The sequence below is a fragment of the Melitaea cinxia genome, chromosome 16 (genome assembly GCF_905220565.1).
Source record: "Melitaea cinxia chromosome 16, ilMelCinx1.1, whole genome shotgun sequence".
Taxonomy (NCBI): Eukaryota; Metazoa; Arthropoda; class Insecta; order Lepidoptera; family Nymphalidae; genus Melitaea; species Melitaea cinxia.
In genome coordinates, this window is record NC_059409.1 from 15722993 (window position 1) to 15738733 (window position 15741).

The 15741-nt window shown below is 34.9% G+C and overlaps 3 non-coding genes across 3 annotated transcripts; all 3 read right to left on the bottom strand.

Annotated features, from left to right (window-relative positions):
* Nucleotides 1–10942: 10942 nt before the first annotated feature.
* On the bottom strand, nt 10943–11014 carry Trnap-agg. The gene has a single exon. It is a non-coding gene; the product is annotated as a tRNA-Pro (tRNA).
* A 1149-nt stretch (nt 11015–12163) lies between these two features.
* On the bottom strand, nt 12164–12235 carry Trnap-agg. Its single transcript has one exon. It is a non-coding gene; the product is annotated as a tRNA-Pro (tRNA).
* A 1830-nt stretch (nt 12236–14065) lies between these two features.
* On the bottom strand, nt 14066–14137 carry Trnap-agg. Its single transcript has one exon. It is a non-coding gene; the product is annotated as a tRNA-Pro (tRNA).
* Between the last annotated feature and the right edge of the window lie 1604 nt (nt 14138–15741).

Genomic DNA, 15741 nt, shown 5'->3' on the forward strand with positions numbered 1-15741 from the left:
ACGCCAAATCATAATAAACTAAAAAATAAATAATTTATCTAAAAATTAGAAGAAAAAAAATTTCTGGTGTGTACTATCTGTCAGTGAAATTCTTCTCAAAATCGGTCCAGCCGTTTTAGAGATTAGCCGGAAAAAACAGATAGACAGACAGAAACAGAGACAAAAATTGTAAAAAAATGTTATTTTGGTACATGTACCGTGTATACATCCACATGCATTGAGTAAAAAGCGGTTATTTTAATATTACAAACAGACACTCCAATTTTATTTATTTGTATAAATGTATAGATGAGATATATTTTTAAAGATTAACTCAAATAGGCATAGGGCGGGAATCAAAAGCTTCTTGTAACAAAATTATTAAGTAATCGGTATTTATGTAAAATCCGGGGAACAAAGGTGATATTTTAATATTTAAGTATCCAATTAAAATTTTAAAGTAGATAAGCCCGAGGGCGTGGCGATTAATTAAAACATAATTATCGTACTTCTAAACAACAATACAAGGGTTATTGGTGTTCTTGTAACGTCGGCGAGTTAGAACAATGAAATACATAAGGGATGTTAAGTGGACAAACACAGGTAGGGGAACGGTTGTGTTTGAATACTCCGTTGGTAGGGGCGCATATACGTGTTGATTTTTTATTTATATTTTTGCTCGTGAACGACGGTTGATGTAATAAAGCCTATATCGTGATGTTTTGAAGTCCTAATAAAATTATTTTTGTAATCGTTGTAGCGCAATTAAGTTTATACTTTATTTAATGTCTACCTAAGAGTGAAAACTTGTAATTGGCCTTATAGTAGTAATTCTAAAACTATAACATAATTGTCTAGCTGTAAGTTTTCCTAAAAATAATAAATAAAACAAAATCATCTATGACGTAAGGCAACGTAAAGAAAGGATTTTATTATACTTAGTTCAGAACGTTTTGAAGCGTTTCTTGAATGCTTTCGAACTGATTTATCTAATATATAAAATTCTCGCGGTCGCGGTGTTTGTAGTTAACCTCTTCCGAAACGGATTGACCGATTCTCATGAAATTTTGTGTGCATATCGGGTAGGTCTGAGAATCGAACAACATCTATTTTTCATCCGTCTAAATGTTAAGAGTAGTCCACACCATTCTTTTTTTAATTTTCAGATAAATTATTTATTTTTTATTTTATTATGATTTGACGTTAAAAAATACATACAAACCCTATTTTTAAATAGCGTTTAGCGGCAAGACAACGTTTGCCGAGTCAGCTTGTAACTATATAACATTAACACATTTATCAAACTATCGTTAATTACGACCCTCAGGTCAGCACAGTTTCAGGAGCCGTTATAAATTTTCACCTTGTTCTTGATTACTGTCTGATATGTATCATATATATTTCTAGTAATATGTATGTCTACGCCCGATCCCGAAAGCTGGGAGGAACTCGCATTAAATAGGTCATCTTGGCGATCTACTATCAATCATAATATTAAATCATTTGAAGAAAATCGACTTCTAGCGCTTGATTCAAAACGCCATGTTAATAAACAGAGACCTAAACCTTCCTATACTTACACATACAACTTTGCGGGTCAGCTTTACTGCCGCACTTGCTCTAGGACATTTAAAACTAAATGTGGATTAGCGAGCCATATTAGGGCCCATCAGAGAAATTAGTCATGACTCCCTGGGTCGCCGTCATCGAAATCGATGAGGAGGACTACTACTACTACTACATGTCTACGCTTTTAATGCTGTTATTTGGGTTACTTAATATATGGTAGTACAACAACAACCGCTCTGGTCTAGTGGTCGTGTAGGCCTCTAAACATAGACCGTTTGCTGGTACGATTCCCGCTCGGGATGGATATTTGTATGTGTACAAATATTCCAGTTTGGATGTCCGAGCTTGTGAGTCTCATCATCGTGCCTCGAAGAGCACGTTAAGCTGTCGCTCCCGGTTATTATCATAAATACCTGATAACGATCGTTACTCATAGTAGGGAACAAGTCCGCCAGCCCGCAGTGCGTCATGCCCCGAGTAGAAAAAAGGTCAGGCTCAACCAGATCATGTATCTGGACCGGATCAGGATAGAATAAGGCATGCGTGATCCGGCAAGCTCTATCAGGACCAGGTCCGGTCCAGACAAGGATAGCCTGATATAAAATATAATCAAGTATGGTAAGGCATAGTGGATCGGGACCAGGTCCGGTCCAGACAAGGAAAGCCTGATGTAAAATATAATCAAGTATGGTAAGGCATACTGGATCAGGACCAGGTCCGGTCCAGACAAGGCTAGCCTGATGTAAAATCTTACCAAGTATGGTAAGGCATACTGGATCAGGACCTGGTCCGGTCCAGATCAGGATGGCCTGAAAGAAATGACGCGAACTGAGCCTGAATCGCGCTATTAATGTTTTTAAGCGCACTTAGTATATATACAGTTATCAGGACAATCTAGCAGGGAGTCCATTTCTACACAGTGGAGCAGTCGTAAGTAATAGGAAATAGTAGTTAGTAGTTAATCATTAGAAGTTAATAAATAAAATTTAATTAATAATAATAATTAATTAATAACATAAAAATAAGTAAAAATAATTAATATTTAAAGTAAAAACATAAATAAATAAAAATAATACATTGGAAAAAATAAGCGGAAATAAATATTATAATAATTATGTTAATACATATTTATATCAATTCGCTTTTTTTTTGTTAAACAATTTTCTCAAAAATATACATTCGTGTTTTTTAAAAGGACCGAACCGAACCCGCTGATCAGGATGAGATGAGATTTTCTGATCAGGTCCAGATCAGGAAATCTCATCTCATCCTGATCAGGTCCAGACCAATCATCTGCGTTACATGCCTTATCTAGTCCTGATCAGGCATGCCTGGTCCGGTCCTTCTAAGGAAGACGAAAAAATTTCTACTCGGGGCGTTATGGAGTAGCGTTGTGGATTAAGCTCCAATCCTACTCCTACGTGCATAAAGAGGGCCTATACTCAGCAACAAGATCTTGATGAATCGTGATCGTCATTTACTTCACCCACTACAAAAATATAGGTTGTAATACTTGTGTTATGTTGAGGCAATCCCAGAAAGAAGCTAGGTCGCTTGTATGCTGACCCAGTTCCTTCTTCTTCCTCCTTTTGAAGACGGATAAAAAATATAAAATAAAAATAATACCAGCTGAAGGAAGAAAACCCAGGCTTCAAAACAAGTTCCAACTCGTAATAACTCTAATAAAGCGTTCTTCGCACGCTGCTCTCTTGGTTCGTAACAACTTTTTTTTTTTTTAATTAAACGCTTGGAATCGAATTCATCAAAGTTAAAATGATTTTTTTTTCTTCTTTTATAAGTGCATTTGTTCAAGTAAAAGTGTTATACTATAATTAAGCGGATATTTTTCTAAGTGTGCAGTTTGTTAGTTGATCGTAATTAAACGTCGTTCGATCAACGATCGTTGATTGCAATTATGAAATTTATAAAAATAAATTGTAGCAATGCCGTAATTAGAAAAGTTTTGTTTGCTTGGCATAGGAAATTTAATGTTTTAATTTCATTGTTTTTTATATAATTATATTACTTCAAAATAATCTTAAATCTAATCTTTAATCTTAAGTCTAAGGAAAGAATCATAAGTCTTCTTAGCACCTTCACGATTAAACTAATGAAACGATTTCGATGAAGCTTGTAAGTATTCGAAGCCTTTAATTAAAACTAAAGTTTCATCATAATACTTCGTAAAAATTGCGACCTACAAGGAAAGCCGGGACGAAATCCAATATAAAATAAAACCATCCATTTTTTAATCTTGTAAAAGTTTCAAATTTTCGTCCCTCAAATAAATTCCGAAGTTAAAATTTACGATGTCGGCTCTGCGAGTGTTTTTAGATTAATTTAACAGTTGCTATTTCACCTGCACCTGTTATTGTGAGGTTACCGTGCCCTTTATTACTTTTCCTAACTTTTATTTTCATTCGTACAAAATTATATTGTTCATGTTACGTATGTTTCATGGAATAAGCGGTTTCTTTATGTATTAGTATACACATTTCAGCCTGTGAAATCCCACTGCTGGGCATAGGCCTCTTTCTCCATGTAGGAGAAGGATTGAAAGATAATCAATTACAGTGTTTCGCTGTGGACTAGCGGATAATATATCCCTACTATGAGTAATGATCGCTATCAGGTGTATGATAACAAACCGGGACTGACAGCTTAACATCCACTCAGAGATACTTTGGGGAGACCAACAAATATCCTTGTTTGTTGTGTGTGACACCCAAACGTGAAACAAATATTTGTTTAAATACAAATATCCATTCCGAGTGGAAATCGAACCACTGGTCACCTTTAAATGATGTCGGTCCAATGCTGGACATAATTGATTTAATACTGGACAAAAATATGGACATACGTCTGAAATAAATAATAATAATAATAATAATTATTATTATTATTTAAACCACCATCATAGACTTCCAACGTTCTCGGTCCTGTTCCACTAAAAACTAGCAAGTTTCTTGATATCACTATCACTCTTCCGACTTGTAAAAGGCAGTCTATGCGACTTGTGGAGTGCTTATTCACATTCCATAAAAGCAAATTAGTCAAAATTTCGTTTGCTCAATATATTGGCGACAGTATATCTTATAACATAAAGTTGTCAAAAGGCAAATTAACTGAAGTAGGACACATCAGGTAATTTTCTGCTCAAAATCTGGAGCAGCTCGCTACGCTACGGTAATCGCTTACCATCGTAGGTGAGCCATACGCTTGTTTGCCGACTTAGGTTTATAAAAAAAAAAAATACAAAATTGTTGGTAAAAATCAATGTAACAAAAACTTATCCGAATTAAATACAAATATGTAATTCATCGCAGACATCACAGCTATACAAAATATTTAATACTAGAGAGAGATTTATCTAAGCAATGTACACAAGTTTTAAAATGATCATATTAAAAAAAAACAACAAAAATGTCACATCCGTACCTACTAACATTGTACTTGCTTCATAACGACGTGGGAGTCAGGAAACCCTTGCGGCTAGATGAGTTTGTAATATAACTTCTATTCATTACGTAGAACTATGTCGTGTTACAACACCAGAGGAGTCGGGCGTTGTGGAGAAAAAAGTTTTCAATGATATTATATTACTGAAAAGACATACACAAGCAAACATGCTTAGTCTGCAGGAGTAGCAACACATGTACCTACTATTAATAGAACAAGTGGTTATCCAGTGGTCGAAATTCAACCATAATTAATTTAAATTATGTATATGTTTGAACATTGTTAAGGCTCTGTTGCCGAAGACTATAGTTCTGTACTAATAAATAAAATAATTATTAAAAAAAAAAACAAAAAACCCGCCTGCCTGAAGAACAACTAATAGAAAATCAACTGAAAAAGCTGGAACAAGATAAAAATTCAATATGCACACAAAGTCAGCGAAATAAATAGAAACAATATCAAACATTTTGTGCTGTACATTTAAAATATATTAATACGGTAGTCCTTCGAAACTTTATGCAACGTCGTACATAACATGCAGTCGGAGACATGCACAAAGAGAGAATGATTTGACTTATCCTTCAATTTCATGCCTCCGACTGCATATTATCTACGACGTTGCATAAAGTTTCGAAGGACTACCGTATTAATATATTTTAAATGTACAGCACAAAATGTTTGATATTGTTTCTATTTATTTCGCTGACTTTGTGTGCATATTGAATTTTTATCTTGTTCCAGCTTTTTCAGTTGATTTTCTATTAGTTGTTCTTCAGGCAGGCGGGTTTTTTGTTTTTTTTTTAATAATTATTTTATTTATGTCTTTTTAGTCAGACAAATTACGTAATCGGTTCAACTCATTAAAACAGTTTACATCATGTGGTTGATTAAGTAATTTTTTAGGGTCAAGAGAACTGATAGCAAGCCCGGAGAAAGATCTCACTCTGCTCAAAGCAACGTAAGCCTGACCTAGCAAATAGGTGACTGCTTAAGTCAACAACTATTAGTTTTAATATAGTGAAATTAATATTAAAATTATTTGTTTGTATTTGGTATTATGTATTTGTTATTGATTTTATTAATGTAATTGTAAATTGGTGTGACATTTATTGATTTTTATTTGTAATTTTAATTGTATGTTTTTTTTAACCATTGTATTTTATTAGAAAGGCTACACCCCGAAGTTGATCGTTGCCTAGGAGGCAAGTTTGGCATGGAAAAGGCGTGGGAAAGAGCAAAGTCCACATTTTTTATACTTTAATATTGTATTTCTTTATTAGTATTACGGTAATAATAATTATGATATACCTTTTTAAAATCCTTGTATTGTGCCCTTCAATTTGATACCCATATTGTAGTATTCGAGAAAAATTTTTTATTTTCATTAACTACAATGGCTTCGCGCAGCCGCCATGTTTGATTTTTTTTTAATGTCACCTATCTAAGAACACTTGGGCAGCTAAGACGAACCTAACGATACCTCAATTATGTAAAACCGTTCAGTGGTTCTGGAAATATGAGGTAGTAAAGAATATTACATACAAATATACATACATACAAGATACGCGCGAAAAACATAACCCTTCCTTGGCAGTCGGGTAATAAAAGAGTATGTATATGTCAAATGCATGGTATCATCATTACAGCCTATACAGTCCACTGCTGGACATAGGCCTCCACAAGTTTACGCCAAAAATAACGTGAACTCATGTGTTTTGCCCATAGTCACCACGTTGGGCAGGCGGGTTGGTGACCGCAGTACTGGCTTTATCGCACCAAAGACGCTGCTGCCCGTCTTTGGCTTGTGTATTTCAAAGCCAGCAGTTGGATGGTTATCCCGCCATCGGTCGGCTTCTTAAGTTCCAAGATGGTTGTGGAACCTTGTTATCCCTTAGTCGCCTCTTACGACACCCACGGGAAGAGAGGGGGTGGCTAAATTCTTTAGTGCCGTAGCCACACAGCACAGCAGCAAATGCATGGTAGTGTGTGTCTTTTTAACCGACTTCCAAAAAAGGAGAAGGTTCTCAATTCGACTGTATTTTTTTTTAATGTATGTTTCTTCAGAACTTTTGACTGGGTGGAGCGATTTTGACAAATTTTCTTTTGATCGAAAGGTGGTGTGTGTCAATTGGTCCCATTTAAATTTATTTGAGATGTAACAACTACTTTTCGAGTTATATCTAATAATGCGTTTTTACTTGACGCTTTTTTCGTCAACCTACGTTGTATTATACCGCATAACTTTCTACTGGATGTACCGATTTTGATAATTTTTTTTTGTTGGAAAGGAGATATTCTTAGTTTAGTACCATGATAAGGAAACCAGGATTTGATGATGGGATCTCAGAGAAATCGGGGGAAACTCTTGAAAATCCGGAATAACTTTTTACTGGGTGTACCGATTTTGATAATTCTTTTTTTGGAAAGAAGATATCTCTAGTTTGGTACCATGATAAGGAAACCAGGATCTGATGATGAAATCCTAGATAAATCGAGGGAAACTCTCGAAAATCCGCAATAACTTTTTACTAGGTGTAGAGATTTTAATAATTTTTAATTTAATCGAAAGCTGATGTTTATCATGTGGTCACATATAAATTTTATCGAGATCTGATAACTACCTTTTGAGTAATCTTTGATAACGCGTAGTTACTTGAATATTTTTTCGTCGATCTACGTTGTATTACTCGTCGATGTAATTGAAGTCGGTTTTTTTTCGTTTGCGAGCAAACACAATTATTGTTATTGTTGTTATTGTTATTGTGTTTTGTTATTAATTTAATATGTTTTATGCAAAGGTAAAAAAAAATAATATTAGCATTCCGCACACCTTTTTTATATAAACTATATATAATTGTGAGAGTTTCATACTCCTCCGTCCGCGCAATTTTCACAAAAAGGATTTTTTTTTGCTTTACGTATTAATGATAAATCGTAAAAAATCTATGCTTGTGAACACACATTAAAATAGACACAAACATACACGTGGGTTAGGGTACCTTACTTTTCTCATTCAGACAGTAATTTGTTTGAAGATGAGTATATTCGATGAATGTAGGGGGCGTATTAGAAAAAAATATTTGATTCATTCAGTTTGTTATTTTGGCAAAACGAAACACTGTCCAATTCATAACACATTCTATATTTCTATATATTGGAACGAAGTTCCTTACGGCTGGCTTGACATTTGGCTGGGCGCGCAAACTGAAAAAAATGTGATACTAAAACCGTAAGAAAAATATATAACGGAAGTGACGTAATATCAGTCACGCGACTGTATAATATGACGTTTGTTAAACTAAAATATTATTAGTAAACTTTATTTTAAATTATTTATGTAATTTTATACTGTCGACAAAAATAAATAAAGACAATTATGTTTATTTATTTCACTTAATAGTTTGAATTATTACTATAATTATTATTTTGTTTGATTTATTTTATTTTACGGTATTTGTTATTTTCTAAAATACTAAATTTGCTAAATACTTTTATTAAAAACCAATCAACAAAATTTAAAAAAAAAATCAAGAACTAGAAAATATATATAAAATTCACATTTTTTTCAAATTGTGTTTCTTGTATGCTATCCGAAGGAACTTCGTTCCTACCTGGTGCCCCATGACGCCACATAGTTTTTTTGAAAATGAAGTAACTATGACTTCGTTCACGATTTTTTTTATTATATATGTGACATATCCAAAGGCTTATAATGCCCGTGCTTTTGTTATTTCATATTTTTTTTTTTTTTTTGAACATGCATCGGTACTTCACTGCAACTTTAGAAAACTTAAGAACTAGCCTTAGAATTTCTAAAAATTGACGCGAGTCCACTGACCAACACTGCATGTAGAGTACATTATTGTTTTTTATTTTATTTTTTTATAGTTATTATTTTTATTATATTTACACTTACTTCATTCACAATTGCACGTCTCGTACGCACGCACGTGAATTTTCGCATAAAAAGTCAAATCCGTTTAGTATTTTTAGCTTAATACGTAGCCTAAATGTTTTAACATTTATAGTTTGCTAGGGTAATGATAGGTAATGGTAATGGTATACGTACAAATATTATTTTTATCCAATATAAATAAAACTATATCTTCACTTCAGCCTATCGCAGTCCACTGCTGGACACAGGCCTCCCCAAGTTCGCGCCACACATCCCGGTCTTCCGCAATCCTCATCCAGCCTACACCAATGTGATCTTACGTAGATCGTCGGTCCATCGGGCCGGAGGACGTCCCACACTTCGTTTGCCAAGACGCGGTCTCCACTCTAGGACCCGTCTACTCCAACGGCCAATGGTCCTGCGACACAGATGACCAGCCCACTGCCACTTCAACTTGCTAATTCTGTGGGGCTATGTCGGTTACTTTCGTTCTCTCGCGGATAGTCTTATTTCTAATCCTGTCTTTGAGAGAGACCCCAAGCATAGCCCGTTCCATTGCACATTGAGCGACTTTAAACTTGTGGACCAGTCCCTTCGTCAGTGTCCACGTCTCGGCTCCGTATGTTAACACAGGCAGGACGCATTGCTCGAAAACTTTTGTCTTCAAGCATTGCGGAATCTTCGAAGTGACTATAAACTATATCTTATAATATGATAATACAACGATTCCCAAAAAAAAAAATTAAAAAAAAATCACAACACGACCACTTCAACTAAACACTAGCTATCATATTAGAGGACATCTTGTGATTTCGTAATACTGCGTGTCACTTTCAAACTATACGAATTAACGAACTTTTGACGCCATAAGCGCTCCATTATAACTTCAGAGTCGCATGCTGCGTGAAATTGTTTCTGGCGGGACGCGACCGCCATATTGAAACCTCTTCGCGCCTTCCTAACTAATTTTGACGTTTCGTTTTGAATTAAAATGGAACCGAAGTTATTAGGCCAAGTATATCCCAAATAAGGCCAAAAGATTCTGATTTATTAAACAAGTAATCATTTTTATGATTAATTATATGATTTTGACGTTTTTTAAAACTGAACATAAATGAACTGAAAAACCCTAAAAATGTCCCATTTCTTGGTAAAAGGTACTTCGAAAATTATTAATACGATATGTAATTTATAATAAAAGGTAACAACGGTTTAACGTGTTCTTCGATGTCTAAATTATATAAACACAGAGGTGATATGAATGGGAATTGAATTATCAACCTGTCTTTCAACCCAGTTCACCAGAAAATAATTAAAAAGAATATTGAATTTCCCATAGGCTACCAAGGAATATTTAAAAACGTAAAACGTACAACCTAGAACAGGATAAATAAAATTATTGTCAAAAAATTACCAGATAAATGATTGAAACAAAATGGGCCTGGCCCTGTAGGTTGTATTGAATTTATATTTGTGCTTGCATGCCTCCACTCGAAACTCGAATGTTTCAAAAAGTATTCTAAAATATTCAAACAAATAAGCAAACGATAAAATGTTCTATATGTATACATATTATTTGTCTTCATTGGATCATTTGGAAACACATACTTACATCCCCCAGACACGTAATTCATAAACCTTTTATTAAACTTATAGGTATTGAATATAGCGTATAGTGAAATACATCAGCTCAGCCTATTGCCTAGTGAAATACAAGCTTCGGGTATTTTCCAGTGTAAGAGAAAGTCCCCGTGACCAGGTGTCTAAAATTCGGCTATGCTATTACTGTGTTCGTCAACCTGCAGTAGAACAGGTTGGTGGATTTCAGAATAAATCAATCAATTACTATATATATACAAAAGCACTGTCAAATATCAAAACACGACGAGGGAAACCGGGAGAAACAAACGGAGTCTAAAAAAGTCTAAGAGTGAGTTCGATATAAAGCATAAGACATAAAAAATTATAAATACCCAAGTTGTAAGTAAACATTAAAATATGTTTAAATTCAGTTTAATTTCATTTTCACAAAAATTACATGGGCTCGTCCGGGATTTGAACCCGGGACCTCTCGCACCCTAAGCGAAAATCATACCCCTAGACCAACGAGCCACTTACGAATTTAATCGAAATTAAAGAACACAAACCAAACATTTATCGCCGTCCACTAATCAGGTAGGTCATTAATTTTTATTGCGAACATTAATCTTTTATTAGTATATATAATATCTATATGTTTCTATCTAAGCCATAAGCCTGGACCCTAAATCTTCTATAATGCTGTCATGATGATAGATAAATGATTAGTAATCGGTGTCAACGTTTTGGTTTATTATGACTTTCTTCAAATCCTTAACCTTCTAAGGCTCGAAGGCCTAATTTACAAAAATATTCAAATCTTACGGCAATACAGTTCCCAAAATTATGAAATGACGGCCTAATGACCTAAAATTACACAAGATGGAAACTTATTTTTTTTACGTAAGGAAACCCATCATAATTATATCAACTTGTATCAATATGTTATCAAATCGCGCTTCAACACGTTTTTAATTTTTACAGTGTCAACCCTTCATTTTTTTTTTAAATAAAGAGTCGGTGCGTTCACAGTGGGAGGTGAATCACAATTCAGTCTTATAACTGGGCATAGGCCTCTTTCTCCATGCAGGAGAAGGATTCGAGCTTAATTCAACACGCCGCTTCACTGCGGGTTGGCAGATCTTTTCCTTGCTATGAGTAACGATCACTATTAGGTATTCATGATAACAACCAGGAACGATGACTAAATGTGCTCTCAGAAGCATGGTGGACCCACAAGGACAAACAACCAACCCTGAAAAAGATATTTGGACTAATACAAATATCCATTCCGAGCGGGAATCGAATCCGGAATCACCAGTGTCTGAGCGCATACACGGCACACGCACCACTACATAAGGGCGATATCAGGTGATTGCGGGAGGGATATTTAAGGCCTGGTCCCCAACTCCTATAAACTAATTTTAGCACTTGGGCCGTAATTCGTAGGTACCCAAATTTAGATTGGGGCCTGTTGGGGTTATTGTAGATTTTGACAAGCTCGTTAACCTACTAATTCAATTATATTTAAATTATATACCCAAAGCATGGATTTCAAATATATAACTAAGTAAAAGGCGACCGTGTATGAATGTTAAAAATATTTATTTGGTTGTTTGTAATATAAAATTTTATATTTGAACCTGTCATATTTTCAATGGAGTTAGTAAAAAAAAATTGATTGGGCTCGTCCGGGATTTGAACCCGGGACCTCTCGCACCCTAAGCGAAAATCATACCCCTAGACCAACGAGCCGCTTATCGAAGAATTGAATTTAAAAAATCGTATTTTTTTCAGCAAAATCTTAGCAAGATTGACTTGTATAAAGCGTACGTATAACTATTTCATCATTATCTGTACTAATATTATAAAGCGGAAAAGTTTGTTTGTTTGTTTGCTTAAATGCGCTCATATAATCAAGAAACTGCAGGTTCGAATTTAAAAATTAAATTTGTATTGCATAGTCCGTTTACCGCGCAAGACCACAGGCTATATAAAATTTTTAGTGCGTCGTTTCCTCGAATAAACGCGAAAGAAACCTTTTTAGTTCCATCTTACTTATATCTTCATCTCTCGTCATACATTCACCACCTTACTCACCAAGTCAAGCGTGCGTAAAGAAATTTTACTTCAAAAATGACAGAAGTAAATATTCCACGCAGACGAAGTCGTAGACAAAATTCTTTATTGATAGAGCTTGTAACGTCACACTATAGGCCTCTGTCTCGGTATGGGATAATTATAATAAGGCCTAGAGTGTCTATGATAACAACCGAGACCGACAGCTTAACGTATTCTCGAGGTCAAAAGATACAACCTACAAGGGTAGTCTATAAATATCCATTCGGAGCGAGAATTGAACAAACAACAGGTTGTGTTTAGGAGCCTAAATGGCACTTATACAACTAGGTCGGCAAACAAGCGTACGGATCACCTGATGGTAAGCGATTACCGTAGCTTAGAGAAGCTTGCAACACCAAAAGCATCGCAAGCGCGTTGCCGACCTTTACCCTCAATCCCCTCCAAGAGCTCTGGTCACATTACTCATCACATGAACACAACACTGCTTGAAATCAGTATTATTTAGCTATATTTTTAGAGCAGGATAATTCCTGCGCTGCCCTACCTCAGTTAAACCCTTCTAAGGTGTCCTAAAACTTTTCTGAAATTGTAATAAACCATTATTAAATTATATTAACACAAATGTGCTCATTTTTTTTTACAACCTATTTGCAAAGGAATTTAGGCTACAATATATTAAATTTAAATGTCAATTAATCTGACATTCTGTCATGTACCACAGGAAAAACGGGAAAACGCCTCAAAAACTTAAATTTGTCACGTCCGTTGACATCGTCCGATCTGAGACGTGAATTCTTTGGAGAAGACATGATAAGGAATCGAGGATAATGGGATAAAATAAAGGCTCTTTAAACTGTTACGGACAGTCGCCGAGTAATCTGGCCCATTTGCGAGTTACGAGCTCGCACAGAACTGGGTCAAAGTGGCCACACAATATAAGGAAAGAAATGAAACATCACTGACATTCCCTCCCTTATGTACACGGTCCCCTGGTATATTTTTTCATGTATAATTGTATATATAATGTAGATACTAGACGTTGTATTCTGTAACTTTTCAGATTTGTTGAAATTTATGGTTATGGCTGAGACTTTGCAAGAAAGCAAGGCTATGATTTCTGTAGGCAAAAACCTTTAAGTTGTAGAATGTATGAAAACTAGTTAACCCTTTTTTATTATTTAAAATGAACGGAATTCTTTATTTAAAAGAACGGTGGACTAACGGTATATTTCTGTTTACACTATATAGGTTAAAACTAGAATCACTGTGGGCGTGAACTGCTTATTTACCTTTCCTTTCTTAAATCTATATGTATATAAATAATTATGTAGATGATTCTAAATAATATATATAATATTCATATTCATTCATTCATAAAATTTACATTAAAAATAAAATATTTAAATATTAGAAACAGTTTTGACTGACAATAAAACACATGCAAAAACGAAATGTACTGAATAAACAGCTTAAAAGTCATATTTGTAATACAAAAATAATATTGGGCTCGTCCGGGATTTGAACCCGGGACCTCTCGCACCCTAAGCGAAAATCATACCCCTAGACCAACGAGCCGCTATTACACAAGCTTCAAATTTCTGATAAATAGAAACGTAATACGCGGCCAGTTGATATATGGTGAAAGTTGTTGACCTACATGCGTAAAAAGTGAATGCTGACGAAATAAATCACAACACGTGTTACGCACTAGTTTTGTCCGTGACTTCTTTCAAAATTACCGTCGTTTTTATTATTCTTTTAAGATTAATTAAGTACATCAGCTTGATGAACCGTAGTTACAACATGTTTTATACATTCTGAGTGTTAGAATATTAAGATTCTTTACTGATATTCATCACTCATAATCATTACTTCAGCCTATCGCAGTCCACTGCTGGACATAGGGCTCTACAAGTTAGCGCCAAACATGGCGTGAACTCATGTGTGTTGCACACAGTCACCACGCTGAGCGGGTTGGTGACCGCAGGATTATAATGTTTGTATTGTTGACCGCACGATTATATTAAGAATGTTTGTAATTTCTATGATAAGACATTGTCTTTAATATCGATAAATGAATCGAAGTTATTATCGTCTACTGAGTAATAATTTAAAGTATATCTTTACAACGGTATGATAGGATAAAACAAGATACGAATAATTGTCTTTGCTTGCGAACGAAAAAAAAAAACAACTTCAATTACATCGACCAACGTACATTACACCATTCATCGCATTATTAGAAATAGCTCAAAAATCGCTTGTCAGATCTCAATCATATTTAAATCTGACCATGGGACAATCACCAGCTTCCAATTAAAAAAAGAATCATCTACTTTTCTTTAGTATAATATCTAAAATAAATAAATATCTTATATCACACACACACGATCGATGTATCAATGGTAAGCAATTTTATGATTGTGTTGTAACAGCCGACTTATTTTTTTTAAATATTACTAGGTCACCTGATGGTAAGCGTTTACCGTAGCTTATAGATGTCTGCAACACCAGAAGCATCGCAAGCGCGTTGCCGACCCTATCCCCAATTCCCGTCAGGAGCTCTGATCACCTTACTCACCAACAAGAACAAGACACTGCTTGAAAGCAGTATTATTTAGCTGTGATCTTTGTAGATAGGATCTTATTTATGGTCGAGGTACTTCTCCAGTCAGGTTGCTCCATATTTTGAGCAAAATCGTTAAATATGAAGCTACCAACATTTCGGAATGTTGATTCTGTAGAGAAGAATCGAGAATATATATTACACCCACTTTGGGTGAGGAAATTAAACCTACATCCCTTGGAGCAGAAAGCAGGGTCTCTACAAACTGCGCCAATGAGCAAGTCTAATATATGAGATCTTAGTATTTCAGTACTAGTACAGTACTAACAAGAACTTAGCACGTGTTGTTCGAACTACTGACGATAATACTACGGTCCGTGAGCTTGTTACTGGCGGCTCACCTGTGATTAACGCACGCATTACTATTCGTCGACCGCTTTAGTTCTAGTGTTGTAACGTTATCGATACATTTATATTTATAATAATTATTTTATTACTAACCGAAAATTTACATTGTTAATTTGTGGTAGATTAAATTTAAAAAATGACAATTGAAAAGTGCTTTGAATGATGTCATTTTTAACCGACTTCAATAAAGTCGGAGATTACTCAA